The sequence below is a fragment of the Pan troglodytes genome, chromosome 16, assembly GCF_028858775.2.
Source record: "Pan troglodytes isolate AG18354 chromosome 16, NHGRI_mPanTro3-v2.0_pri, whole genome shotgun sequence".
NCBI classification, from domain to species: domain Eukaryota; kingdom Metazoa; phylum Chordata; class Mammalia; order Primates; family Hominidae; genus Pan; species Pan troglodytes.
This window is the reverse complement of record NC_072414.2, coordinates 80,791,945-80,819,776: the sequence shown is the minus strand read 5'-3', so window position 1 is coordinate 80,819,776 and position 27,832 is coordinate 80,791,945. Positions and strand designations below refer to the sequence as shown.

The window sequence follows — 27,832 nt, the reverse complement described above, 5'->3', positions numbered from 1 at the left end:
CTCAGCCTCCTGAGTAGCTGGGATTACAGGCATGCACCACCACACCCAGCTAATTTTGTATTTTTAGTAGAGATGGGGTTTCTCCATGTTGGTTAGTCTGGCCTCGAACTCCCGACCTCAGGAGATCCGCCCACCTCAGCCTCCCAAAGTGCTGGGATTACAGGAGTGAGCCACTGCGCCTGGCCTCAGACCAGGTTTTGACTCTTTCTTCTCACATACCTCTTTCCCCACTTACATCCAGTCAAATGCAGAATCCCATCATAGTTGTGCCATCTTAGGCAAATCACCTAAATTCTCTGTAGCTCAGTGTTCTCTTCTGTAAAACGGAAGAGTTGAACTGGTTGGTCACTGAGGTCCCTTGGAAGACTATCTTTGGGTTAGGGATCCCTTTGACAATTGGTTAAAAACAGTGGCCCCGGGGCCAGGTACAGTGGCTCACGCCTGTAATCCTAGCACTTTGGGAGGCCGAGGTGGGCAGATCACTTGAGGTCAGGAGTTCCATACCAGTCTGGTCAACATGGTGAAACCCCGTCTCTACTAAGAATACAAAAATTAGCCGGGCACGGTGGTGGGCGCCTGTAATCCCAGCTACCCAGGAAGCTAAGGCAGGAGAATCACTTGAACCCGGGAAGCGGAGGTTGCATTGAGCCAAGATCACGCCATTGCACTCCAGCCTGGGTAACAAGAGCGAGACTCCATATCAAAACAAACAAACAAACAAACAAACAAAAACAAAAACAAACAAAAAAACCCCCCCAAACCAAACCAAACAAAAACGGTGGCCCTTCATTTCAGAAAAGCAATCCCATGTCATGTACTGGCTGACTTTGTTTTGTCTGCTACAACCATCATCCCCTTCTTTCAGGGGACATTTCTCCCCCACGCCTACTGTTTGGCTCTGGATGGGTGACCAATGAAAGTACCCCATCTCACTCTGCCCAGAAGAGTGGGTACTTCAAGTCCTTTTCTGTTGGTTTGTTTGGTTTGTTCTTCTTTTAAACGGAACTGGGAGGGAAGGTTTCTTTTCCTTTTTGGTAGAGGACCAAGGTTATGAATCTTGAACTGCCTGGGGCCATATTTCCTGGTGTGCAGAGAAAGCCCTTCTGTGTGGAAGAGAAGAAAGGCTGCAGAGAGGGGGAAGCCCAGAGTTTGGGGAAAGTGGGTGTAGTAGGAAGGGGAAGGGTGGGGGTTATGGGAAAGGGGAGAGAAATTCCTGCTGGCATTCAGTCCCGGATTCCACTGTCACTGAAGCTCAGCACATTCTTCCTATCCTTTGGCTCAGTGAATCAATAAATTCCTTTTTGTTATTGTTGTTTAAGTGAATTTTAGTTGATGAACTGACATTAGCAGCAGAATGAGTCCCGATTAGCAGAGGCACTACTTTCCCCTGCTTTACATTGTTGACCCTGATATTTTCATACTGCCTCGCATTTCTTGTCCTCATTCTCATTGTCCTCAGATTCTAACCTCTTTTAAGGCATCTTTAAAATATCTTACACAACTCTTACACCAGTGCTCAATTGGGTCTGAGGGAATTAAACAGAACTTTATTTTCTCACATGTCCCCATGTTATTACCCTCTCTCCCACTGGACTATACATTTTTGGATGACAAAGACACTATTTTCTAATGTTTATAAGTTCCTTTAAAATAGGCCAGGCATGGAGGCTCACACCTGTAATCCCAGCACTTTGAGAGACCGAGGTGGGCAAATCACTTCAGGTCAGGAGTTCAAGACCAGTCTGGCCAACATGGCGAAACCGCATCTCTACTAAAAATACAAAAATTAGCTAGTGTGGTGGTGAGTGCCTGTAATCCCAACTACTTGGGAGGCTGAGGTACAAGAATCGTTTGAGCCCAGGAGGCTGAGGTTGCAGTGAGCTGAGATCATGTCACTGCACTCCAGCCTGGGTGACAGAGGGAAACTCTTGTCTCAATAAATAAATAATAAATGTTCCTGAAAACTGCTGTACACATAGTAGGAACCCAAAAATGCTGGAGATTGTGATGATGGTGGTGACCGTGTCATGAAAGGAGCCCATCTCATTGAGTGCCAGTGTCACTGAGAGGCTGTGAATCAAACGATTGACAAGGTCGCAGGGCCACAGTGGATATCCTTCTGCTAGGAGTCCTGAGGTCCAGCCTAGAAGCTAAGAGTACGTGTGACCCCTCACAGGCCCCCTGGGAATTTCAGTTGGGCCTGGCTGACTGGCTGGGCAGCAGCTCAGGAATTTCTCCTGATGAATGGAGCACTGGGCAGTGAGACAAGATACTGACAGGAGTGGCTAAAGCCATGGTCTATTTTTAACATTAGGGCCAGAGTGCCCTGGCACGGCTAGCGGATCTCTGACCTAAGGCCCTGAGAAGCTCCTGAAATTATAGTGAGGAAGCTCTGTGCATACGCAGCACACACATGCACACATCACGGATGTTTTCAGCAGATAATACAAATAATATGCCTTATCTATTTATGTAAGTGCAATTTTTCAGAAACATTTTCTCCAGCAATAGAAATTAAAAGCACATATTAATCATGAGTATTTCAGGAGTAGAGGGTGGATGCTTGAGGGTGTGATGCCGTCATTGAGGTGTTTTGACTTGCAAAAGGATCCTTAATATCCGGAAAGCAGAGTCTGGTGGGCTCTGACAGGAGAAATGTCGTCAGCCAAACGCAGGACCCCTGGCAGAGCAGAAGTGGGTCAGTGTTTCCCAGCCTTGACTGCACATTGTGATCCCCAGGGGACGCCCAGATTGCATCAGGCCAATTAAGTCAGAATCTCTCGCAGGGGGAGGCGCGGATAGAGTCCGGTACCCAGGCATCGGTGTCTCGCAGGTCCCCGGGTGATTCCCACGCTCAGCCAAGCTTGAGAACCGCAATGTAGGTGTTTGGGGTTGGGGGCGAGAAAGCCGTGAGTCCAGTTAACCACGAGAGGGCGCGGTGGAGCAGGAAACTCAAGGTTGGGCGGAGGCCGCACATTTTTCTCTCCAGCATCAAATACCAGAGATGGGGATCTCTTTTACAGATAGAGACCGAGGCGCGTGGCCAACGGTGATCGCGCCGGAGCAAAACTGCACCACCCTGTCTTGTGCTTTGGCCATTTCACGGCTTCCGCTTCCAGGAAAAGCCAGGGAAGTTCCGCCTCTGTGGCTAAGCTTCAGCCGTGCAAGGCAGGGCTCAGCTTCGGTACAGTTCCAAACTGGGCGTCGTCCTGGCTGAGTTCTCCAGCCACCGAGACACACCTGTGTTCCTCCCTGCTCACTCTGGCACCTAGGACAGGTCCCTCAGGCAGTGAAGGCATTCCTTAAGGGGAGGCAAAGAGAGAGAAGGCAGTAATTTCTTTTTATTTTTTAAACTGACAAATTAAAATTGTATGCATTTGTGGTATACAACATGATGTTTTGAAATATGTATACCTGGCAGAATGGCTTTGTCAAAGTAGTTAACATATGTACTACCTCACAGACTTACTTATTTGTTGTGGGAACGCTTAAAATCTACTCTCCTAGCAATTTTCAAGTATTGTGTACAATGCATTAATTATAGTCATCAGATTGTACAATAGATCCCTTGAACTAAGTCTTGCTGTCTAATTCTGTATCCTTTGACCAACACCTCCACCCTCCACCCCGACGCCAGCCCCTGGTGACCACCATTCCACTCCTCTCCTGTCTCTGTGTTCCGCTGGTTTAAATTCCTCATGTGAGTGAGATCATGCGGTATTTCTGAAAGCCGCCATTTCTGCCTACACTGAGCCTGTTTTTTCTGCAGGCAGCCACAGGAAGCACTCCTTTTGGACAGGAGCGACCTCAGTGTTTACAGGTGAGTGGGTGTCCAGGAAGTGCCCAAGGAGTTGCCTCCAGGAGAATGAATCACTTAGTGGGAAAATAACAAAAGCACTTACTTGCCAAGACGGTGAAGACACTTTTTCCAGCAACTGAAAGCGTGTCTTTTTCCACTGCTGCCCTGATGTTGTCACTGGCAAGGAGACTGACTGCAGAAGCCAAGAAAAGGATTCTTGCCCCTTAAAAAACCTTTTGGGCCACAGATAGTGGCCCGGGATGCTTAAACACTCTATGGGGGCGCCGAGATCTGCGGATCACTTGAGGTCAGGAGGCTCCCTGCACTTAGAAGGCTCAATGGAAACTTCCCCCATTTGAAATCCTGAACCCGGTATCCCTTTTGAATCAGCAGAGCCCTCTGCCTTCTTAGTGAATGATCAGCTACTGAGCCTCAGCTGGGCCAAGAGGCATTTATTGTGTTCTGCATATAGTACATAAGGTCTGTGGAGTGAATGTCTGCTTCATTGAGAAAATAAAGGTTTTGGCCAGGTGCGGTGGCTCACGCCTGTAATCCCAGCACTTTGGGAGGCCAAGGTGGGCAGATCACTTGAGGTCAGGAGTTCAAGACCAGCCTGGCTAACATGGTGAAACCCCATCTCTACTAAAACTACAAAAGAAAAAAAAAAATTAGCTGGGCGTGGTGATGTATGCCTGTAGTCCCAGCTACTTGGGAGGCTGAGGCAGGAGAATCCCTGAGCCTGTAACACGGAGGTTGCAGTGAGTCGAGATCACGCCTCTGTACTCCAGCCTGGACAACAGAGCAAGACTCTGTCTCAAAAAGAAAAAAAAAAAAAAGGTTTAGTAATTCCTTAATTTCTTTCTCTTCTTCCTCCAAGTTTTATATGCATTTGTACTCTTTCTTTCTCTCACCTCTTCCTTCCTTTTTCACATACCATAACATTCATCATGTTAAAGTATACAATTCAATAGCTTTTAGGATAGTCACAGAGTTGTGCAACGATCACTACTATCTGATTCGAGAAACTTTCCATCACCCTAAAAAGAAACTCTGTTCCCATGAGCAGTTGCTCCCCCTTTCCCTTCCACCCAGCCTCTGGAAACCACAAATCTACTTTCTGACTGTACCTATTTCTTATTCCGGACATGTCATGTAAGTGAAATCAAAGGATATGTGGCGTTTGTGACTGGGTTCTTTCACTTAGTGTAATGTTTTCAAGGCTCACCCATGTTGTAGCATTCATTAGCACTTTATTCCTTTTTATTGCTGAATAGTATTCCATTGTATGGATATACCACTTTGTTTATTACAGACATGTGATTTCCAAATGTCTTCTCCTATTAGGTGGGTTGTCTTTTTAGTTTTTTTGGTAGTATCCTTTGAAGTACAAAAGTTTTTAATTTTGGTAAAGTTCAACTTGTCAAACTTGTCTGTTTTATCTTTTGTTACTGTTGATGGACATTTGGGTTGTTTTCACCTTTTGGCTATTATGAATAGTGCTGTAATGAACACTTGTATACAAGCTTTTGTGCAGATACATGTTTTTATTTCTCCTGGGCATACGCATAGGAGTGGAGTTGCTAGGTCATATGGTAATTTTATGCTTAATCTTTTGAGGAACTGTCACACTGTTTTACAACATGGTTTTGCCATTTTATATTCCCACCAACAATATATGAGAGTTCCAGTTTCTCCACATCCCCACTAACGCTTTTCATTGTCTGTGTTTTTGGTTTTAGCCATACGAGTGGATATGAAGTGCCACCTCATTGTAATTTTGACATGCATTTCTCCAGTGATTGATAATGTTGAATATCTTTTTGTGTGCTTATTGGCCACTTGTATAGCTTTTTGCAGAAATATCTATTTAAATCCTTTGCCCATTTAAAAATTCGGTTATCTCTTTTTTCTTAAATTATAAGAGTTCTTTATGTATTCTCATATCAGACCTTTATTAGACATGCGATTTGCAAGTATTTTCTCCCATTCTGTGGGTTGTCTTTTCACTTTTTTTGGTAGTGTCCTTTGAAGTACAAAAGTTTTTAGTTTTGATAAAGTCCAGCTTATCTGTTTTTTCTTTTGTTACTTGTGTTTTGTGTCATATTTAAGAAATCCTTGCCTAACCCAAGTTCACAATAATTTACTTCTATGTTTTCTTCTATGAGTTTTATAATTTTAGATCTTACATGTAGGTTTTGATCCTTTTGGACTTAATTTTTGTATATGGTGTGATGTCAGGGATTAAACTTTTTTTTTTTTTTGGATGTGGATATCCAGTTGTCTCAGCACCATTTGTTGAAAAGATATGTCTTTTCCTCATTGAATGGGCTTGGCACCTTGTCAAAAGTCAGTTGTCCATAAATATGTGGGTTTAGTTCTAGACTCTCAGTTTTGTTCTCTTGGTTTATATGTCTGTCCTTGTCCCAGTACCACTTAGTCTTGAATCAGAAACTGTGAATCCTCTAACTTTGTTCTTCTCAAGATTGTTTTGCCTATTCCAGGTCCCATGCATTTCCATATGCATTTTAGGATCAGCTTTTCAATTTCTGCAAAACAGGCAGCTAGAATTTTGACAGGGATGGTGTTGAGGCTGGGCATGGTGTCTCATGCCTGTGATCCCAGCACTTTAGTAGGCTGAGGCGGGCAATCACCTGAGGCCAGGAGTTCAAGACCAGCCTGGCCAACATGGCAAAACTCCATCTCTACTAAAAATACAAAAATTAGCCAGGCATGGTGGCATATGCCTATAATCTCAGCTACTTGGGAGGCTGAGGCAGGAGAATTGCTTGAACCCAGGAGATGGAGGTTGCAGTGAACTGAGATTGTGCCACTGCACTCCAGCCTGGGAGACAGAGCGGGACTCTGTCTCAAAAACAAAAAACAAAAAACAAAACATTGTGTTGAACTTGTACATTAATTTGAATAGTATTGCCATTTTAACAAGTCTCCCAATCCGAAAACAGGTGACATCTTCCTTTTATTTATTTCAATGATTGTAGTTTTAAATGTATACGTCATTCCTTCTTTTGTTAAATTTACTTATAAATATTTTATTCTCTTTCATGTAACTATAAATAGAATTGTTTTTTTAATTTCATTTTTTGGATTATTTCTAGTGTATAAAATACAGTTGATTTTTTATATATTGGTCTTGTATCCTTCAACCTTGTTGAGCTTGTTGATAGCTCTCATAGTTGCGCCTGTGCATGTGTGTATGTGATTTCTTAGGATTTTCTATGTACAAGGTCAAGTCATCTGTGAACACAGAGTTATACTTCTTCCTTTTCAATCTGTATGCCTTTAAATTATTTTTCCTGCCCAGTTGCCTTGGCTGGAACCTCCAGTACAATGTTAAATAGATGGGGTGAGAACGGACATCCTTGTCTTTTTCCTGATCTTACTGGGAAAGCATTCAGTCTTTCATCATTAAGTCTAATGTTAGCTGTGGGGTTTCTGTAGATGTCCTTTATTAGGTTGAGGGAGTTCTCTTCTACTCCTTCTTGTTGAGTATCACGAAAGTTGTTGGAATTTGTCAAATGCTTTTTCTGCATCTATTGAGATGATCGTGTGGTTTTGTCCTTTATTCTATTAACATGGTGTATTACATTGATTGATTTTCAGTGTTAAACCAACTTGGCATATCCTGGAGTAAATCTTGCTTGGTCATGGTGTATAGTCCTTTTTATATGTTGCTAGAGTCCACAGATTCTTTCTTTCTCTCTTATGTACCCTCCTTGTCTCATAGGTTTATTTTTATCTAGCTTCATAATATATGTTTATTTACGTCATAAAAATAATCCATGAATCTCATTCCTTTTTTTTTTTTTTTAGACAGAGTCTCACTCTGTCGCCCAGGCCGGAGTACAATGATGCAGTCTTGGCTCACTGCAACCTCCACCTCCTGGGTTCAAGCAATTCTCGTGCCTCAGCCTCCTGAGTAGCTGGGATTACAGGTGTATGCCATCACGCCCGGTTAATTTTTGAATTTTTAGTAGAGACAGCGTTTCACTGTATCGGCCAGGCTGGTCCCAAACTCCTGACCTCAGGTGATCCTCCTGCCTTGGCCTCCGAAAGTGCTCGAATTACAGGTGTGAGCCACTGCGCTCAGCCCATGAACACCATTTCTTAATACTAATTCCCTCGGTTTAACAAAGTAGAACATGCAACATCAACGTCTCCTGCTTCATCTTCCCAACCCCATTCCTACCACCCAGAGGTAGTGATTTTACCACTCTGTTTTGTGTCTTTTCTGTTATCAGTATTACACTAAATCACTGTTTCTGTCTTGTTTGAAATGCTTGTTCCCTGGTGCCATGAAGAAATAGCACTTGAACATTAATTTAATTCCTCAGCAAGGCCATTTTTATACTTTCTGCAGAAAGGGTACACTCATCAGCAGTTTTGCCATGAGAGCACACCAAACAAAGGAGACAGGGTCATTTATAACCTGACGTGTCTACCCTACTGCTGTGTCTGGTTTCCACTGGCTTGAGCAGGACCTGACATTCTGTATTTGTCCCGATTGGCTAGCAACTTAGAACTTTTTTTTTTTTTTTTGAGACGGAGTCTCGCTGTCACCCAGGCTGGAGTGCAGTGGCGCGATCTCGGCTCACTACAAGCTCTGCCTCCAGGGTTCATGCCATTCTTCTGCCTCAGCCTCCCGAGTAGCTGGGACTTCAGGCGCCCGCCACCATTAGCCTGGCTAATTTTTTTGAATTTTTAGTAGAGATGGGGGTTTCACTATGTTGGCCAGGATGGTCTCGATATCCTGACCTCGTGATCCACCTGTCTCGGCCTCCCAAAGTGCTGGGATTTCAGGCGTGAGCCACCTCACCCGTCTGCAACTTAGAACTTTTTAAAAGAGGCAAAGGCAGAGGAGAACAAAGGAAGGAGGAGGTAACTTATGGAATGCTGAAAAAGGTAAAAACACCTTCAAATAAGGAAGAGGAACAGGCTATGCTTGGACCAGTATAAGCTTGCCAGGGCATATATTTAGGCTAAATTGTGGGAGCTAAGAACATAAAGTACATTGATTTCTTTATTATGGCTGGCAGATATTTAAGAATGTTAGCACAGGTCTTTGAATAAATTTTGCTTCTAAGAAAAGTTACTATCTATTCCTAATTAGACGGGGAGGAAAGTCTTTGAAGAGGAACCTCTACTTTACTTTTTACAGTCTCATATTTATTGATTTATCAACATCTGACTGTATCCAGAGTAAATAATTTTCAAGCTAGCTCTCTCAGCTCCCTTCCCACCTGTCTTCTCCCCAAGTGTCTGTTATCTGTCTGTTTTCTTCTAGTGGTATGGTAGATTGTGTTCTCAATGTCGGACACAACGAGATGTCCCATCCTACTTGCTCTTTTGCGGTATTAATTTGCTTTCCCTCCATTAAGAGGTGGAGTCTAGTTTCCCTTCCCTTGAATTTTGGCTGGCCCCGTGACCTATTTCTATCAATAAAATGCACGAAAAGTGAAAATGTGTACCTTCCAAGGCTGGGGTTCTTTTTGGTTTTGTTTTGTTTTTAAGACGGAGTCTCACTCTGTCACCCAGGTTGGAGTGCAATGGCACGATTTCGGCTCACTGCAACCTCTGCTTCCTGGGTTCAAGCAATTCTCCTGTCTCAGCCTCCTGAGTAGCTGGGATTACAGGCACGTGCCACCACGTCAGGCTAGTTTTTGTATTTTTAGTAGAGATAGGGTTTGCCATGTTGGTCAGGTTGGTCTCAAACTCCTGACCTTAGGTGATCCGCCTGCCTAGGCCTCCCAAAGTGCTGGGATTCCAGGCGTGAGCCACCGCGCCCGGCCCCAAGGCTGGGTTTTAAGAGATCTGCAACATCTATCTTCAGTTCTTGAGAGGTTCCTTCTTAGAACCCCTTCCCTGAGGAAGTCTGAGCAGCCTGGAGAGAGGCTCACAGGAGAACAGAGGTCCCTGGCCAGCAATCCCAGCTGAGCTTAAGCTGGCTGATAGCATCCACTGCCAGTCATGCAAGTGGGCCATTCTGGAGTCTCCAGCTATCCCAGTGCTTCAGCCACTACCATGAGAAACAGCGCCCCCCAACCAAGTGTGACTTGCCTTCCTGGCCCACAGAACCACAAGCAAATAAAATAGTTGTTGCTTTAAGCCGCTAAATGTTGGAGTAGGTTGTTACACGGCAATAGACTGAAACAAATGGTTACACTATAATTCTAAATTCTATACTTAAATTTCTGTTGATTCACTTCCTACTATGTGAAATTTGTTCATCCTGTTATCTCCCCACATTTCCCAACCTCTGTGACTATATCCTTACTTTTACTTTGTCAGTGTTTGTAATACTTACATTCTATCCTCTATAATAAATTATCCCATCCATATAAACATACTCTGCAATAAATTACTCTGTGCATTATCTAGATTTGCTCTGTCCACCATGGTAGCCACTAGCCATGTGTGGCCCTTGAAACAGGGACAGTCTGAATTGATTTGTGTTGTAAGCGTAATATACAAGATTGCAAAGACTTGGTGCTAAAAACAATATAAAAGGTAAACTCTCTTATTAATAATTGTATGTTGGTTAAATGTTGAAATGGTAATATTCTGGATGTTTCATTAAATAAAATATACATTAGGCCAGGCGTAGTGGCTCAAGCTTGTAATCCCAGCACTTTAGGAGGCTGAAATGGGAAGATCGCTTGTGGCCAGAAGTGTGAGACCAGCCTGGGCAACGTGGTGAAACCCTGTCTCTTAAAAAAATACAAAAAAATTAGCTGGAGATGGTGGTGTACACCTGTAGTCCCAGCTACCTGAGAGGCTGAGGTGAGAAGATCACCTGAGCCTTGGAGGTTGAAGCTGCAGTGAGCTGTATCATGCCACTGCACTCCAGCCTGGGGGACAGAGACCTTGTCTCAAAAAAAAACAAAAACAAAAACTACTTATCTATCAATTACATTAAAATTAATTCTATCTGTTTCTTTTTCCTTTTGTAATGTTATTAGGGGCGGCAAATATGTGGGTTACCAGTGGCAAATACATATCGGTCTGCAGCTACCTTAATTCTTGCTTCCTCAGAAAAAAGGTTTTGACTGAGGGGCATAAGGCAGAAGAAGAGACCGAGGCAAGTTTCAGAGCAGGAGTGGAAGTTTACTAAAAAGCTTTACAGCAGCAAAGGAAGGAAAGCGCACTTGGAAGACACCCAGATGGGCACCGTGAAGGTCAAGTGTGATGTTGGATCTTTTGACTTAGGGTTGTATATGCTGGCCTACTTCCAGTGTCTTGTTCCCATTTCCCTTCATCCTTCCCATAGGGCGAGCTGCCCGCATGCACGGTGCCCTCCCTGCGCTTGGGAGGTGAGCATGCACAGTGTGTTTTAGAAGTTGTATGCATGCTCACCTGAGGCGTTCTTTCCTTTTCTGGTGGAATGCCTGCAAAGTCATACTCCACCATTTTGTCTCTTAACGTGCATGCCTAAACTCACGCGCCCAATTCCGGATAAATTATTGGAAGCTGCTGATGACGAATTTCAAGTGTTTTTATCTATTGAGAAATTGCCTCTCCTTGGTGCCTGCGACCAATTATCAATTTAGTGTGACAACTGTGGGCCATCAGGAAATTGCCTCTCCCTAGCACCAGCTGCCAAATATCATTTTAGAGAGGCAGTGTGACAACTGCCAAACCATCACCTGATGGTTGCCTGACATTCCTGGTGGGTGAGGGGAGCCCTCTCCTGCCCCACTCATGCCTGACTCAACTTCCTACTGTAACCATGTGGCTACTAGAACGTTTAAAATGACTTAATGTGGGCTGGGCATGGTGGCTCACATCTGTAATCCCAGCACTTTGGGAGGCCGAGGAGGGTGGATAACGAGGTCAGGAGTTCAAGATCAGCCTGGTCAAGATGGTGAAACCCCATCTCTACTAAAAATACAAAAATTAGCCGGGTGTGGTTGCGAGTGCCTGTAATCCCAGCTACTTGGGAGTCTGAGGCAGGAGAATCACTTGAACCTGGGAGGCAGAGGTTGCAGTGAGCCAAGATCATGCCACTGCACTCCAGCCTGGGCAACAGAGCAAGACTCTATCTAAAATAAATAATAAAATAAAATAAAATAACCTACGTGGTTCACGTTTCCACTGAGATGTGGGCTTTAAGAATGGAAAACCAATTGTAGGCTGTGTGTGGTGGCTCGTGCCTGTAATCCCAACACTTTGGGAGGCCAAGACAGGCAGATCACCTGAAGTCAGGAGTTCCAGAGCGGCCTGACCAAAATGGTGAAAACCCGTCTCTACTAAGAACACAAAAATTAGCTGGGCATGGCGCACGCCTGTAATCCCAGCTACTCAGGAGGCTAAGGCAGGAGAATTTCTTTAACCCGGTAGGCAGAGGTTGCAGTGAGCCAAGATGGCGCCACTGTACTCTAGCCTGGGTGACAGAACGAGACTCCGTCTCAGACAAAAAAAAAAAGAAAAAAAGAAAAAGAAAACCAATTGTAGTGGGCTGAATGGTGGCCCCCCAAAGGACATGTCTGTCCATGACCTAATCTGGAACCTGTGAATATGACCTTAGTTGGAAAAAGGATCTTTGCAGATATCATTGATTTAAAATCTGAAGATGAGGAGATTATCCTAGATTAGCCAAGTGAAGCTTGAATACAGACAGTGACAACTGTCCTTATAAGAGACACACAGAGAAGGTACAGAGAAGGGGAAAAAGCAGTGTGACCACAGAGGCAGAGATTACAGTGATGTGGCCACAAGCCAAAAAATGTCTGGAGCCACCAAAAGCTGGAAGAGGCAAGAAAGGATTCTTCCCCAGGACTTCAGAGGGAGAGCAGCCTGTCAAGACATTGATTTCAGACTTCTGGCCTCCAGAACTGTGAGAGAATAAATTGTATGTTGTTAGTTTAAGCCACTATGTTTGTGGTAATTTCTTACAACAGTCCTAGGAAACCAATACAACCATAAATATTATTTATAATGTTAGGACAAAAAATTGTGATGGGTGGCCGGGTGCGGTTGCTCATGCCTGTAATCCCAGCACTTTGGGAGGCTGAGGAGGGCAGATCACTTGAGGTCAGGAGTTCGAGACCAGCCTGGCCAACATAGTGAAACCCTGCCTCTACTAAAAATACAAAAATTAGCTGGGCGTGGTGGCGTGCACCTGTAATCCCAGATACTCGGCAGGATGAGGCGGGAGAATCGCTTGAACCCAGGAAGCGGAGTTTGCAGTGAGTCAGATTGTGCCACTGCACTCCAGCCTGGGTGACAGGGCAAGACTCTGTCTCCAAAAAAAAAAAAAAAAAAAAAAAAGGGATCCATAAGGAATTAAATGTAATTCTTTGCACTGCACTTGTGCTGCTTGAAGGAGACATTCTAAGAATCCAGGTGGAATGGCCACCCAGTTATCATACTTCATCTGTTTCTCAATATTAGCCTCTTTCAGATCAGCAATTGCTTTGGGGTGAGGAGGATTGACTGGGAAAGGACATGAGGAAAATTCTGGGGTGATGAAATATTCTTTGTCTTGATAGGGGTATATGTTAAATGAGGGTATTTCTATCTCAAAATAAATACAACATGAACCACAGATGTATTTTAAAATTTTCTAGTAGCCCCATTACAAAACAAAAAAGAAACAGATGAAATGAATGTTAATGCTATATTTTACTTACATTATTTGATAAAAATGGTTGGATGCTACTCTTAAAATCTGAGTATTTTTCCATGTGTACATTATTCCTCAATTAAGAAAAATAGACTGGGTACAGTGGCTGACACTTGTAATCCTGACACTTTGGGAGGCTGAGGCAGGCAGATCGCTTGAGCCCAGGAGTTTGAGACCAGCTTGGGCAACATGGCAAAACCTTGTCTCTACAAAAAATACAAATATTAGCGGGGCATGGTGGCACATGCCATCAGCTACTTGGGAGGCTAAGGAGGGAGGATGGCTTGAGCCCTCAAGGTCAAGGCTGGAGTGAGCCGAGATTGCACCACTGCACTCCAGCCTAGGGAACACAGAGAAAACCTGTCTCGAAAAGAAAAGAAGATGGATCACGAGGTCAGGAGATCGAGACCATCCTGGCTAACATGGTGAAACCCTGCTTCTACTAAAAACACAAAAAATTAGCCGGGTGTGGTGGCGGGTGCCTATAGTCCCAGCTACTCAGGAGGCTGAGGCAGGAGAATGGCATGAACCCGGGAGGCGGAGTTTGCAGCGAGCTGAGATCGTGCCATTGCACTCCAGCCTGGGTGACAGAGCAAGACTCTGTCTCAAAATATATATATATATATATATATATATATATAAATATAAATAAAAAAGAAAAGAGGAGAAAAGAAGGGAAAGAGAAAAGGCTTGCTTCACATATGGGCCACAACTTACATAACCTTTTGTTTTTCCTGGAGTTTTGTTTATTGCTTCTCTGGCTTTTTTACTGATGGAAAGACAAAGATCATCCTCTTTCATAAACATTATTTGTTGATTGGAATCCACTTTCTTCTTGAAATCATTTTTTAATGTAACTCCCTGATTTGCTATTCTAACTGAACCACTAACTTTGCTGGTCTGTGGACAACTGTCATTCTGGGATTTTTTTTTTTCCACATTGTGCTCCTCAGTTAATTTCACTATTTCCTGTTTGTGAATTCCTTTTTTATTTTGCTGGAGTATGTCTTTGAACCTTTTTTTTCCCCAGAAAATGCACGCGGGTGTACATCTATAGCATCAAAACTCCCTGAGAACTTGGAAGGCGCTCTTTCAATATCTTTCAATATATATCTTAGACGTCTTCTAGAACCCAATATTGTTGATGACAAATTTGATGCTAGTTGCAGGTGACCTGTTTTCCTCACTCCAGAAACATGTAGAAAGCTTTTCATTATCCTTAGAGTGCTGCAGTATCACCAGGCTGTGTCTAGTTTTGTTTTTGGCTTTTCTTTATCTTGCTTGACACTTGAACTCTTTCAATCTGAAGATTCATGTCTTTCTTCAACTTAGGGATTTTTTTCCTATTATTTCTTTCTTCCCCCCACCCAACCCCGAGACAGAGTCTTACTCTGTCACCCAGGCTGGAGTGCAGTGGCATGATCTTGGCTCACTGCAACCTCCGCCTCCTGGGTTCAAGCAATTCTCCTGCCTCAGCCTCCAGAGTGGCTGGGATTACATGTGTATGCCACCATGCCTAGCTAATTTTTTTTTTCATATTTTTAGTAGAGACAGGGTTTCACCATGTTGGCCAGGCTGGTCTTGAACTCCTGACCTTGTGATCCGCCAGCCTCAGCCTCCCAAAGTGCTGGGATTACAAGCGTGAACCACCGCACCCGGCATTTTTCCTATTATTTCTATCCTCTCTCTTTTTTCTCTCTCTCTCTTTTTTTTTTTTTTTTTTAATTGAGACAGAGTTTTGCTCTTGTCGCCCATGTTGAAGTGCTGTGGCACGATCTCCACTCACTGCAACCTCTGCCTCCCAGGTTCAAGTGATTCTCCTGCCTCAGCCTCCTGAGTAGCTGGGATTATAGGCGCAAGCCACCAAGCCTGGCCAATTTTTTGTATTTTTAGTAGAGACGAGGTTTCACCATGTTGGCCAGGTTGGTCTCGAATTCCTGACCTCAGGTGAACTGCCTGCCTCGGCCTCCTAAAGTGCTGGGATTACAGGGGTGAGCCACCACGCCCAGCCTTTCTGTCTCTTTCTTCTCTTTCTCTGGAACTTGGAGATGGACTGCCCCTCCTGTCCCCCTTTTTCCTCTTTTTTGGCACCTCTTTACCTGCCAGTCCTTTGAATGCTGGAATTTCCTCAGCGTGGAGCCAGCACTTCTCCTGTCACTCATCACTTCTCTTCCACTCCTGCACCTTCACCTCTCTCCGGGATTTTCAGGCCCACCCAAACCACAGTGTCTTTCTCCACTGCTCTCCTGAGCTGTGGATCCTAACTTCCTTCCGCCTTCTCAGCCTGTCCACATGGGCATTCCACAGATACCTTCAATTTAACATCTCAAACCCAAATAACTTTCTTCCCACCCCCTCACCAACTCTTCCCCATATCCTGTGTCAGTGAAGGGCTTCACCTCCCAACCAGCCTCCCGAACACTACCAGGCCCTGCTTCTGCCCTCCGTGCCTCTGACCGGGCTGCTGTGCCTGCACCTGTTCCTGCCCTTCCACACCATGCATTTGGCTTGATTCCTGTCCTTGTGCCTTGCAATCACTTCCCAGAGTGGGCCCTTTCTCTCCCACTGTATTCACTGTCTGCACATATGTGGAAACTAGAGACAAGATGAGAAGGAGTGGGCAAAGGGAAAAGGTAGAAGGGAAGGGGAGGGGAGGGAATGGAAGGAGGAAGGGAGGGAGGGAAGAAGGGAAGGGGGAAGGAGGGAGAGAGAAGGAAAGAAGGAAAGAAAAGACTCAAGGGATAGATACTTCCTGAAAGGGGAAAGGCTGCTGATAAGTCTTTGATCAATACACTTGTTTTTACATTGATGAAGTTGGGATAAATCATACTTAAGGACAACCTTAAAGAGGAAAAGAAATCAGCAAAGGATCACAGGCCTGCTGGGGGTTGTGTAAAACAGGAGAGGATGGGGGCTCAAGGAGAGGAGGGCCAGGAGCGTGGGGATGAGTTCCAGCTCAGCGGTGTAAGGCTCCCAAGCACCAGCTGGGGGCACCCAGCTTCTCAGAGTCCTGCCTCACATCCCCATTGCACCCTGCAGCAGAAGCCGCAGAGACCCAGGGCCTTGCAGATCATAAGGATAGTTCGGCCTGGGAATACAGTAACACCTGGATTGGTTCTGGAGGTTGAGGGGTGGAGGGAGAGAGATTTATTGTAAGGCATGGGATGTCAGGGCTGAAATGTTTAGGGTAAGTCTGCACGCTGGACATCAGCAGGAGTCAGTGCTACAACCTTGAGGAGGTAACAACTCCCAAATCTCATGGCTTCTAACAACAATGGCTTGTTGCTTGCTCTCACGTTATATGTTGGTGGCTGCAGCTCTGCCCCTGTGACCTCTCATTCCAGGGCTTAAGGTGAAGGAGGAGCCCCCGTCTGGAACTACGTATCCCCGAGGCAGAAAGCAGGACAGCTGCAGGAAGCAACGCAATGGCGCTTGTGAAAGGAAAATAGAAACTCCGGACCCCAGTTCACTGTGCTGAAAGGGAAAAAATTAAGCTGAAAGCTGCATCATGCAATCCACTGCTTTTCCTTTTGTTCCTAAGCAGGTAGCTACAGGTAAAAGGTTAGAAATCTCCACAGGTGGCCAGGCGCGGTGGCTCTCGCCTGTCCCTCAATTTGGGAGGCTGAGGCAGGTGAATCACGAGGTCAGGAGATCGAGACCATCCTGGCTAACATGGTGAAACCCCGTCTCTACTAAAAATACAAAAAATTAGCCAGGTGTGGTGGTGGCACACGCCTGTAGTCCCAGCTACTCAGGAGGCTGAGGTATGAGAATTGTTTGAACCTGGGAGGTGGAGGTTGCAGTGAGCTGAGATCGTTCTACTGTACTCCAGCCTGGTGACAGAGCAAGATTCCATCTCAAAAAAAAAAAAAAAAAGAAAGAAAGAAAGAAAGAAAGAAATCTCCACAGGTAGCTACTGTGTTCACCTTATGTGAAGTCCTGATTACTGAGTGCCACATGAATACATAATTACATAATTGACTGTCCCCTTCCTTGCTCCTTTTCTCTCGTAACATGTGAATTACTGTGCTGTCTTTTCCCTCCAGCCCACTTTCCCCTTTAAATATTGATACCTTCAAAATCATCTTTGGACAAAGGCACTGACCTGTCTCTCAGGTGTGTCCTTAACTTTGGCAAAATAAGCTTCTCCATTGATTGAGACCTGTCTTGGATACTTTTTGGTGTACATGCTTAGAGCCTCTGCTCGGAGCTGGGCTGTGTCACCTCCACCATGTTTCATGGGCCATAATCACTCATGTGGCCAGGCCTGACAGGGCAGGAAAGGCACACTCTTTCCCCGGGAGGCACCACACATCTCATGGCTGGTGGGGATAAACAGTCTGCTTCTAGGAAGCGGGGCAGCGGATGACAGAATCCAGAATCTAATCCAATCGCCCACACCTGGTCAACTTTCTTTTCACAACTATAACTGGCCTTTTTAGCAGCATTATTTCATAAATGCAGCTGACAAGAAAGAAAGTCATTTTACACCGTGGAGTCCGTGGTAGAAGAACCAGGCACTGGGATGAAAAGGTCAGCGCTGGGGTACAGGGCCCCCTTTTCAGTTCATTCACGGTGCTCCTGCCGGGGTCAGGGGGTGGCCAAGCCCTCCTCAGGCCACTGGGATTCCCCTCACCTCAGGCTGCCCTCCCTCCCTGAGGTTATGGGTTCAGCCTGTCTGGGACCTTGGTGGTAGGGTTTTTTGGTGGTGGTCAGGCGTTTGCTTTTTTTCTCTAATAAACAAAGCAAGAGGTCAGTGGGATGAGCTGGCCACACTGTCTGAAGCAGGCGGAAGTGCTGTGGTTTCTGGCGACTGTAAACATCTGTGTGCAGGAGGTGGTGTGGGCAGATGTGCCGGCAGAGAGGAGGGCCACTCTGCAGAAGCCCCAGGCTCTGATATCTCTCTCTCCCTTGTTGTTTTGGCAAAAGAATCACATGATTAAAATAGTAGAAGTTCAGATCAAAAATAGAACTAGGTAGCCAGGGGCAGTGGCTCATGCCTGTAGTCCCAGCTACTCAGGAGCCTGAGGCAGGAGGATCATTTGAGCACAGGAGTTAAAGACCAGTCTGCACAACTGAGGGAGACCCTGTCTCTAAAAATAATAATAATAATAATAATAATAAAGATATAATCTGTGTACAGCACCCTTGACCCCACCAACTCCATCTTAGAAAAAGACTCCATTTTATATTTCACAGGGCACTTTGCCAACAAGGATAAGATATTTTGCTTAATAAGCAGAAAAAAAAAAAAAAAGATAAAGGCTGCATCCAACCAGATAAAGACACAAACAAGCACAACTCTTCCAACTGTCAGTTGTCACCAGAGAACTCTGTGACTCTAAAAGAGCAGGCCTGGCTGGGCACGGTGGCTCACACCTGTAATCTCAGCACTTTGGGAGGCTGAGGCAGATGAATCACGAGGTCAGGAGTTGGAGACCAGCCTGGCCAACATGGTGAAATCTTGCCTCTACTAAAAATACAAAAATTAGCCAGGCATGGTGGTGCACACCTGTAATCCCAGCTACTCAGGAAGCTGAGGCAGGAGAATTGCTTGAACTTGAGGTTCCTTGTCTCATGGCCACAGAGATCAAGGATGCGGACACACAAAGAGGGGTTAAGAGTGGAAATTTAATCAGCACAAGAAAGAGAATAGCTTTCTGCTACAGAGAGGTGTCCTGAAAAAATGGGTTGCTGATCCGTGGTGAAATGCAGGGGGGTTTATAGATGAGCTAGTGGGAAGGTGGTGTCTGATCTACATAGGGCATGAAAAACTGGTTGGGACCAAGTGTCCTACATCTGCCACCCACCTGCATAGGGTGCGAATCTCTGGCAGCCCCCACCCAGTCTTTTATTATGCAGGTGGGTTCCCTGCCTGAGCTGCGCCATGTTGCCCATTTCTTTCTTACTGTACACATGCTGACAAAAAAAGGGAAGGTGGAGCTTCCATGGTGGACATGCTTGGCCCCCAGGTAGCCCTTTTCTATTGGTGCAGCTGCTGGCAATCCCCCATGCAAGCTTCCAGCTTTCTTATTTATGTTTGCAGCTTGATTTTTCAGGCTGCTCTTTGTTAGGGAAAAAAAATAATAATTTCTTGGGCTGCTTTTTGTTAGGAGAGGAGTTCTGCCAAGGACTCTTTTGCCCTCACTATCTGCCTAAATAATTTCTATCTCCTGTGTCAACACCAGTGTCTTGACTGACACTTATCATGAGTGACAAGAACTCCACATCTGCACCCAAGGCCCTGCCGTCAAAAACTTTTTTTGTTTTTTGAGACGGAGTCTTGCACTGTTGCCCTGGCTGGAGTGCAATGGTGCGATTTCGGCTCACTGCAACCTCCGACTCCCGGGTTCAAGCGATTTTCCTGCCTCAGCCTCCCAAGTTTCTGGGATTACAGGTGCCTGCCACCATACCCGGCTAATTTTTTGTATTTTTAGTAGAGATGGGGTTTCACTATGTTGGCCAGGCTGGTCTTGAACTCGTGACCTCGTGATCTACCCGCCTCGGCCTCCCAAAGTGCTGGGATTACAGGCATGAGCCACTGCGCCCTGCCAAAAACTGTTTCTTGCAAGACTGACTGATGGCCTGGCCCAGACCAGGACTCTTCACACTACTTCGCTCCCCCTAGACTGGTTTGTTAACCTTTTCTCCTTTCTCTTTTTCCTCTTGATGTTAAATATGACTTTGTTTGTTGTGGCCTGTTTAACCTATAACATTTCTATATTAAGTATACTATTATGTATGGTTTGCAATATTGATGGACTTGTGGAGTGGCTTGCGCCTGTGTGCCTGTGGCTCTGACTTCCAAGTGAACGGCAAGTACTGCCTCCTTGGGAACTCCCTGTAGCTCGTGGCTTTTGTGATGGAAACAGCATCAATAAAGGCCTGACATTATGGTGTGATCAGAAAATAAAAACTTGGGACCCCAATTCACTGTGCCAGAAGGAAAAAATTAAGCTGAAAGCTGAGTTATGCAGAAAGCTACAGAAAACAAACAAACAAACAAAAAGGTTAAATATCTGCACAAGGAGCTACTCTATGCTCACTTTATTTTTTATTTTTTATTTTTGAGATGGAGTTTTGCTCTTATTGCCCAGGCTGGAGTGCAATGGTACAATCTCGGCTCACTGCAACCTCCGCCTCCCGAATTCAAGTGATTCTCCTGCCTCAGTCTCCCACGTAGCTGGGATTACAGGCATGCACCATCACGCCCAGCTAATTTTGTATTTTTAGTAGAGACAGGTTTCTCCATGTTGGTCAGGCTGGTCTCGAACTCCTGACCTCAGGTGATCTGCCCACCTCGGCCTCCCAAAGTACTGGGATTGCAGGCGTGAGCCACTGTGCCCAGCTGCTCACCTTATCCTATGTAAAGTGCTGATTTGCTGAGTGCAAGATGAGTATATAATTGACTATTCTCCTACCTGCTCCTTTTCTCTTGCAACACGTAGACTCAGTAATGTGACCACACACTCCCCTTTCCCCTCCAGCCTGCTTTTCCCCTTTAAATAGGGAAACCCTCAAAATCATCTTTGGAGAAGGGCACGTGAAACCACCTTTGCAAAAATTGTATCAGTGAGGAAAATTATAACAGTAAGTGAAGCTAACTGTTCAACCCCCATCTCGCCTTTCTCTGAATTTTTCCTGGGCTATTGGGCCACGATAACTTTGGAAGACATTTAGGCTATAGTTTAAATGATAATAGGCCTTGCCCCAAACTCAACTGCTTTTGTAAAGTTAATGGAAGGCCATCAGGTTCACTGGAGGGACCTGAGTCCTGCTAAGGCACAGACATAAAGGGATCAGCCATTATTCCGGAGGTTGTAAGATGCAACTTCCCCAATTGCTCCTGCAAATAACACCACTATTGTAGATTGGCCTTTTGAGATATATTTCCAGTTTTTCTGTATGTCCGATGCCCATGGCTCCACCTGGACCGGATGGCTCCACCTGGACCGGATGGCTCCACCTGGACTGCCAACCCTGTTCCTGTGGCCCCACCCAGAAGAGATTCAGCCCACAGGAGAACTTCAAACCCCTATGATTTAATCCCCCCAACCAATCAGCAGCAAGTATCTGTTACTTGGCCACTCCCACCACTTCCCCTAAACTGTCTTTGAAAAACCCCTAACCTGTGAGCTTAGGACAAGATGATTTGCATATGAACTCCCTCTCCCATGTGGTGAGGCCGGCCTCGTGTCTATTAAACTCTTTCTCTACTACAATGCTGTGGTCTTTATGCAGCAGGCAGGAGGAACCCCTCGGGCAGTTACACACAGACCTGTCTCCCAGGTATGTCCTTAACCTTGGCAAAATACACTTCTAAGTTGAAGACCTGTCTTGGATACTTTTTGGTTTACAGTGGAAAGACACAAACATGCGTGGACCTGCTTATCGCTAACCTTACACCACTCATGACATAATCACAAAAGGCAAGATTTGAAAGAGACTCTAGAAACCAAGGTTTGCTGAAAAAACAGCTGACAAAAGGCAAATAGGAGAAAAGTCACACAAATTTATTTGGTCATAGTTTTATGTGACACAGGAAACTGCAAAATGAAGACCCAAGATACAGCAGAGTATGGACCCCAAATATCTGAGGCAGATCTCAGTCGATTTATTTATTTATTGAGACATTCTCACTCTGTCGCCCAGGCTGGAGTGCAACGGCATGATCTCGGCTCACTGCAGCCTCCATCTCCTGAGTTCAAGAGATTCTCCTGCCTCAGCCTCCAGAGTAGCTAGAATTACAGGCGCCTGCCACGATGCCCGAATAATTTTTGAATTTTTAGTAGAGATGGGGTTTCGCCATGTTGGTCAGACTGGTCTCGAACTCCTGAGGTCTCAGTCAATTTAGAACGTTTATTTTGCCAAGGTTAGGGAAGCACTCGTAACATAGCTTCAGGAGGTCCTGATGACATGTGCCCAAGGTGGTTGGGCACAGCTTGGTTCTAAGCATTTTAGGGAGACTTGAGACGTCAATCAATATATGTAAGATGTATTTAATACATTGGTTCAGTCTGGAAAGGCGGAACAACTCAGAGTTTTGTGTGTGGGGGGTGCTTCCAGGTCATAGGTAGAAAAGACATAAATGGGTGCATTCTTTTGAGTATCTGATTAGCCTTTCACTGAATGCACAATTTACAGGAATATGCCTTAGTCTGGATTAGTGTGAAACAACAGGGCAAAGGAAGTCATCACATATGCATTTGTCCCATGTGAGCAGAGGGATGACTTTGAGTTCTGTCCTTTGTCCACAAGGAATTTCATTGTGGGCAAATTGTGAAGGAGGTATGTAGCCTTTTTTTTTTTTAATTATTATTTTTTTATCTTTGTAGCTATCTTATTTAGGAATAGAATGAGAGGCAGGTTTGCCCAACGCCGTTCCAAACTTGACTTTTCCCTTTGGCTTAGTGATTTGGGGAAGATTTATCTTCCTTTCACAGGAGATTGTCCCTTTCTTTGCTTAGGTTCAACAAAGTATGGACAGCTGTATAGAAATATGATTGGACAAAAAGGGTGTGATGTAGCGCTAACAGCCTGAGTCGGGGAACCCAGCAAGGCCTGTTGGTGTAGATTCTTCTTGGCCTGTCTCTGCAGCAGTCCCTTTTTTTCTGGGTGTGGGGCAGGACTCTCTCCGGAATGGGGGTCTTATGACCCACAGTCAAACAAGGTAGGTTAATTTCTTTATGACCAGTTTTTACACAGAAAGGGGGTGGGATTAGAGCAATATTTTGGGGTTTTATGGCTGGCTGTGGGGAAAAGGGGCTCTGATTCCTATGGCTCGCCTTGGGGAAAGGTTCTAGTTTCTATGGCTAGCCCGTGGGGGAACAAGGGGCCAGAGACAAAAGGGAAGAAGGTCATAGAAAAACTTATTTCTGGAGCTGCTTCTGAGACTTTCATCTTGGAGTATGGTATTGTGGGCCTCAACACACCTGTAGATGAAAAGAGTCAAACTCTGTAAAATATTTGAAGAGATTTATTCTGAGCCAAATATGAGTGACCATGGCCCAGGACACAGCCCTCAGGAAGCCCTGAGAACATGTGTCCAAGGCGGTTGGGATGCAGCTTGGTTTTATACATTTCAGGGAGACATGAGACTTCAATCAAATGCATTTAAGAAATATATTAGTTTGGTTCAGAAAGGTGGAAGTGGGGGCTTCCGGGCTATCGACAGATTTTAAAATTTTCTGGTTGACAATCGGTTTTTATCTAAAAATCCATCAGGATCAATAGAAAGGAAATGTCTGGGTTAAGATAAAGGATGGTAGAGACCAAATTCTTACTTGCAGAAGAAGCCTCCAGGTAGCAGGCTTCAGAAAGAATAGGTTGTAAATGCTTCTTATTAGACTTAAAGGTCTGTGTTGCTGTTAATATTGGAGAGGTATAATGAGGCATGTCCGATCCCTACTTCCCATCATGGCCTGACCCATCTCTCAGGTTAAATTTTAAGAGCGATTTAGAATCCTTTGGGTATATACCCAGTAATGGGATGGCTGGGTCAAATGGTATTTCTGGTTCTAGATCCTTGAGGAATTGCCACACTATCTTCCACAATGGTTGAACTGATTTACACTCCCACCAACACGTATGTTTATTGCAGCACTATTTATAATACCAAAGACTTGGAACCAATCTGAATGCCCATCAATGATAGACTGGATAAACAAAATGTGGCACATATACACCATCAAATACTATGCAGCCATAAAAAATGAATGAGTTCATGTCCTTTGCAGAGACATGGATGAAGCTGGAAACCATCATTCTCAGCAAACTAACACAGGAACAGAAAACCAAACACTGCATGTTCTCGCTCATAAGCGGGAGATGAACAATGAGAACACATGCACACAGGGAGGGGAATATCACACACCAGGGCCCGTCAGGGGGTCGGGGGCAAGGGAAGGGAGAGGGAGGGCATTAGGACAAATAGCTAATGTATGCGGGGCTTAAAAACCTAGATGATGGACTGATAGGTGCAGCAAACCAACACGGCACGTGTATACCTATGTAACAACCCTGCACATTCTGTAAATATATCCCAGAACTTAAAGGAAAAAAAAGAAAAAGGCCGGGTGCAGTGGCTCACGCCTGTAATCCCAGCACTTTGGGAGGCTGAGATGGACAGATCACGAGTTCAGGAGATCGAGACCATCCTGCTAACACAGTGAAACCACGTCTCTACTAAAAAAAAAAAAAAAGAAAATTAGCCGGGCATGGTGGCACGTGCCTGTAGTCCCAGCTACTTGGGAGGCTGAGGCAGGAGAATCACTTGAACCTGGGAGGCGGAGGTTGCAGTCAGCCGAGATCATGCTGCTGCACTCCAGCCTGGGCGACAGAGCAAGACTCCATCTCAGCAAAAAAAAAAAAAAAAAAGAAAAATTTAAGAGCGCCCTGGCCAAGGAGAAAGTCCATTCAGAGGGTTGGCGGGGTGGGGGGTGGGGGGCGCTTAGAATTTTATTTTTGGTTTATACACTTCATAAAAAGAAAACCTATGTATGTTAAGTGTGCAGTCCAAAGTCACTTAGGGAAAGCTGCATACACTGCATTCTGCCATCCCCAGTGCTCAGCACCCAGTGGGTATTGGGTAATGGGATAGATTCATCCATGAATCCTCGAGCTCCTGTACATTCCACTCCAGGGTTTCCAGCTGATAGGGCTCAGGCAGGGAAGCCTCCACAGCAGTGTAAAGGTCTTCAAGATCTGGGATTCCTTTTGTTCACTAGTCAGTGGGGAGGGACACCTTGAAGCCTCTCCTGGTTTGTATCTCCAGCTTTTCAAGGTAATGTCAACCTAAAAGCTTCTTTAGATGTCCTGTGAACAATGTAAGATCCACAAGCGAGCCAAACAGAACACGTAACTGTTGGGCCCACAGATCTGACATTTCTTCTGGAAATGAGACTCCTGAGACTTTATTTTTTTGAGACAGGGTCTCGCTCTATCAAGCAGATGACTGCAGAGGCATGATCACGGCTCACTGCAGCCTCAAGGGATCCTCCTGCCTCAACCTCCCCAGTAGCTGGGACTACAGGTGTGCACCACCTTGCCCGGGTAATATTTATATTTTTAGTAGAGATGAGATTTTGCCATGTTGGCCAGGCTGGTCTTTAACTCCTGAACTCAAGTGATCCTCCCACCTCGGCCTCCTAAAATGCTAGGATTACTGGTGCGAGCCACTGCACCCAGCTCGGTGCTGTAAACTTGGTCTGAGTTAAACTTCAGACTCCGGGATTCCACTTCAGAAGGAGGATACTTATAGATGTGAATGGAATTTGTAAAATGCCAAATTAGGCCGGGCACTGTGGCTCACGACTGTTAATCCCAGCACTATGGGAGGCCGAGGCAGGCAGATCACGAGGTCGAGTTCAAGACCAACCTAGCCAACATGGTGAAACCCTGTCTCTACTAAAAATACAAAAATTAGCTGGGCCTGGTGGTGCACACCTGTAATCCCAGCTACTCGGAAGGCTGAAGCAGGAGAATCGCTTGAACCCGGGAGGCGGAGGTTGCAGTGAGCTGAGATCGTGCCATTGCACTCCACCCTGGGCGACAGAGCGAGACTCCGTCTCAAAATATATATATATATGCCAAATCAAATAGAATTCAACAGGTTGTGTTATCAGGGGCAAAGCCCACCTTTATTGAGCCCTCACTAATCTGTCATGGACTGTTCTGAATGTTAAAATTAAAAGAGTTCGTGTATTTAGAACAAACACTATGTGGTAGGTACTATGATGAAAACACTGGAGCACAGACAGAGTCATTAACTTATCCCAGATCACACAGAAAGAAAGCAGCAGGAGCTGAGATTCAAGCCCAGGCAACTCACACTCTTGGCCCATAGCACACATTGCTACATAGTCTGTAGCAATGATCACTATTCACTGAGCATTTACTTTGCCTGGGACATGGAGCTAGTGTCTTAGAGCTACCTAATTTTATGTTGTCCTCAGCACAGTCCCTTCAGGTGAGAGGTATTATTCTCACTTATGCAGAGACTGAACAACTTACCGAGGGTCCTGGTGTGTCCGGAGTATGGTTCCTTCCGGTGGGTTCGTGGTCTACGCCGACTTCAAGAATGAAGCTGCGGACCTTCGCCCTGAGTGTTACAGCTCTTAAAGTTGGCACGAACCCAAAGAGCAAAAGAACAAAGCTTCCACAGCGTGGAAGGAGACCCAAGCGGGTTGCCTGCTGCAAGGTGGTGGTGTGGGGGGGTGTGGGGGTGGGGGCAGTTTTTATTCACTTATTTGTCCCCGCCCATGTCCTGCTGATTGGTCCATTTTACAAACCTGTAGCTAGTTACAGAAAAGTTCTCCAAGTCCCCACTCGACTCAGGAAGTCCAGCTGACTTCACCTCTCACCGGTGAATTGGTGGTGGGATTGGATTTGGACATGAGGTTGACTCCCAAATCCCTCCTCTCCCATATTCTTTCTGTTTTTTGAGAGGCAGGGTCTTGGTGTGTTGCCCAGGCTGGAGTGCAGTGGTGCGATATAGACTCACTGCAGCTTCGACCTCCTGGGCTCAGGCCATCCACCTCAGCCCCCGGAGTAGCTAGGATCACTAGCTAGCACCACTACACCTGGCTAATTTCATTTTTTTTTTTTTTTTTTTTTAGACACAGGGTCTCACTATGTTGCCTGGGCTGATCTTGAACTGCTCAAGAGATCCTCCCACCTTGGCCTCCCAAAGTGCTGGGATTACAGGCATGAGCCACTATGCCAGGCTCTCTATATTCTATTTTTTTTGAGGCAGGATCTCACTTTGTCGCCCAGGCTGGAGTGCAGTGGCGCTATCACAGCTTACTGCAGCCTTAACTTACCAGGCTTGAACAATTTTCCCACCTCAGCCTCCTCAGTAGCTGGGACTACAGGTGCATACCATCATACCCAGCTGATTTTTGTGTTTTTTGTAGAGATGGGGTTTCATCATGTTGCCCATGCTGATCTCAAACTCTTGAGCTTAAGCCGTCTGCCTGCCTCTCCCTTCCAAAGTGCTGGGATTACAGGTGTGAGCCACTGTGCCTGGCTCCTCCATATTCTTAAATGTTAATTGAGGAGAGCAAAAATCTCCTGGTGACCATCAAGCAGACCTCCGGAGACAAAAACCCCTGTCTCTCAGGAATTTAGACGTAATTAGGCTTCCCTATTATCTAAAGGCACCTGGTTCCAGGCCTCTTTTCAAGTTAAAATTAGTAAGTAACTAGAATTTCTATACATCTCTGGAATGCATGCATGCAGAACCCTTGCTGATATCAAGGCACCAAATGTCTAAAAATGTAATCATTTATCATGCAAATTACCCTTCAGCTCCTGCTTTAGGTCCATAAATACCCCTATGGAAAAGTCCGCTGTGATGCGCTCTGTCCTGTCTCGCTGAGGCCTCCACTGAACTC

General features: G+C 45.4%; 1 long non-coding RNA gene across 1 annotated transcript; it reads right to left on the bottom strand.

Moving 5' to 3' along the window:
* Positions 1-1,516: 1,516 nt before the first annotated feature.
* On the bottom strand, positions 1,517-26,631 carry LOC129137166 (uncharacterized). Its single transcript, XR_008539398.1, has 2 exons — positions 26,451-26,631; positions 1,517-3,301 (listed from the first exon to the last, which is right to left on the bottom strand). It is a non-coding gene; the product is annotated as an uncharacterized LOC129137166 (long non-coding RNA).
* Between the last annotated feature and the right edge of the window lie 1,201 nt (positions 26,632-27,832).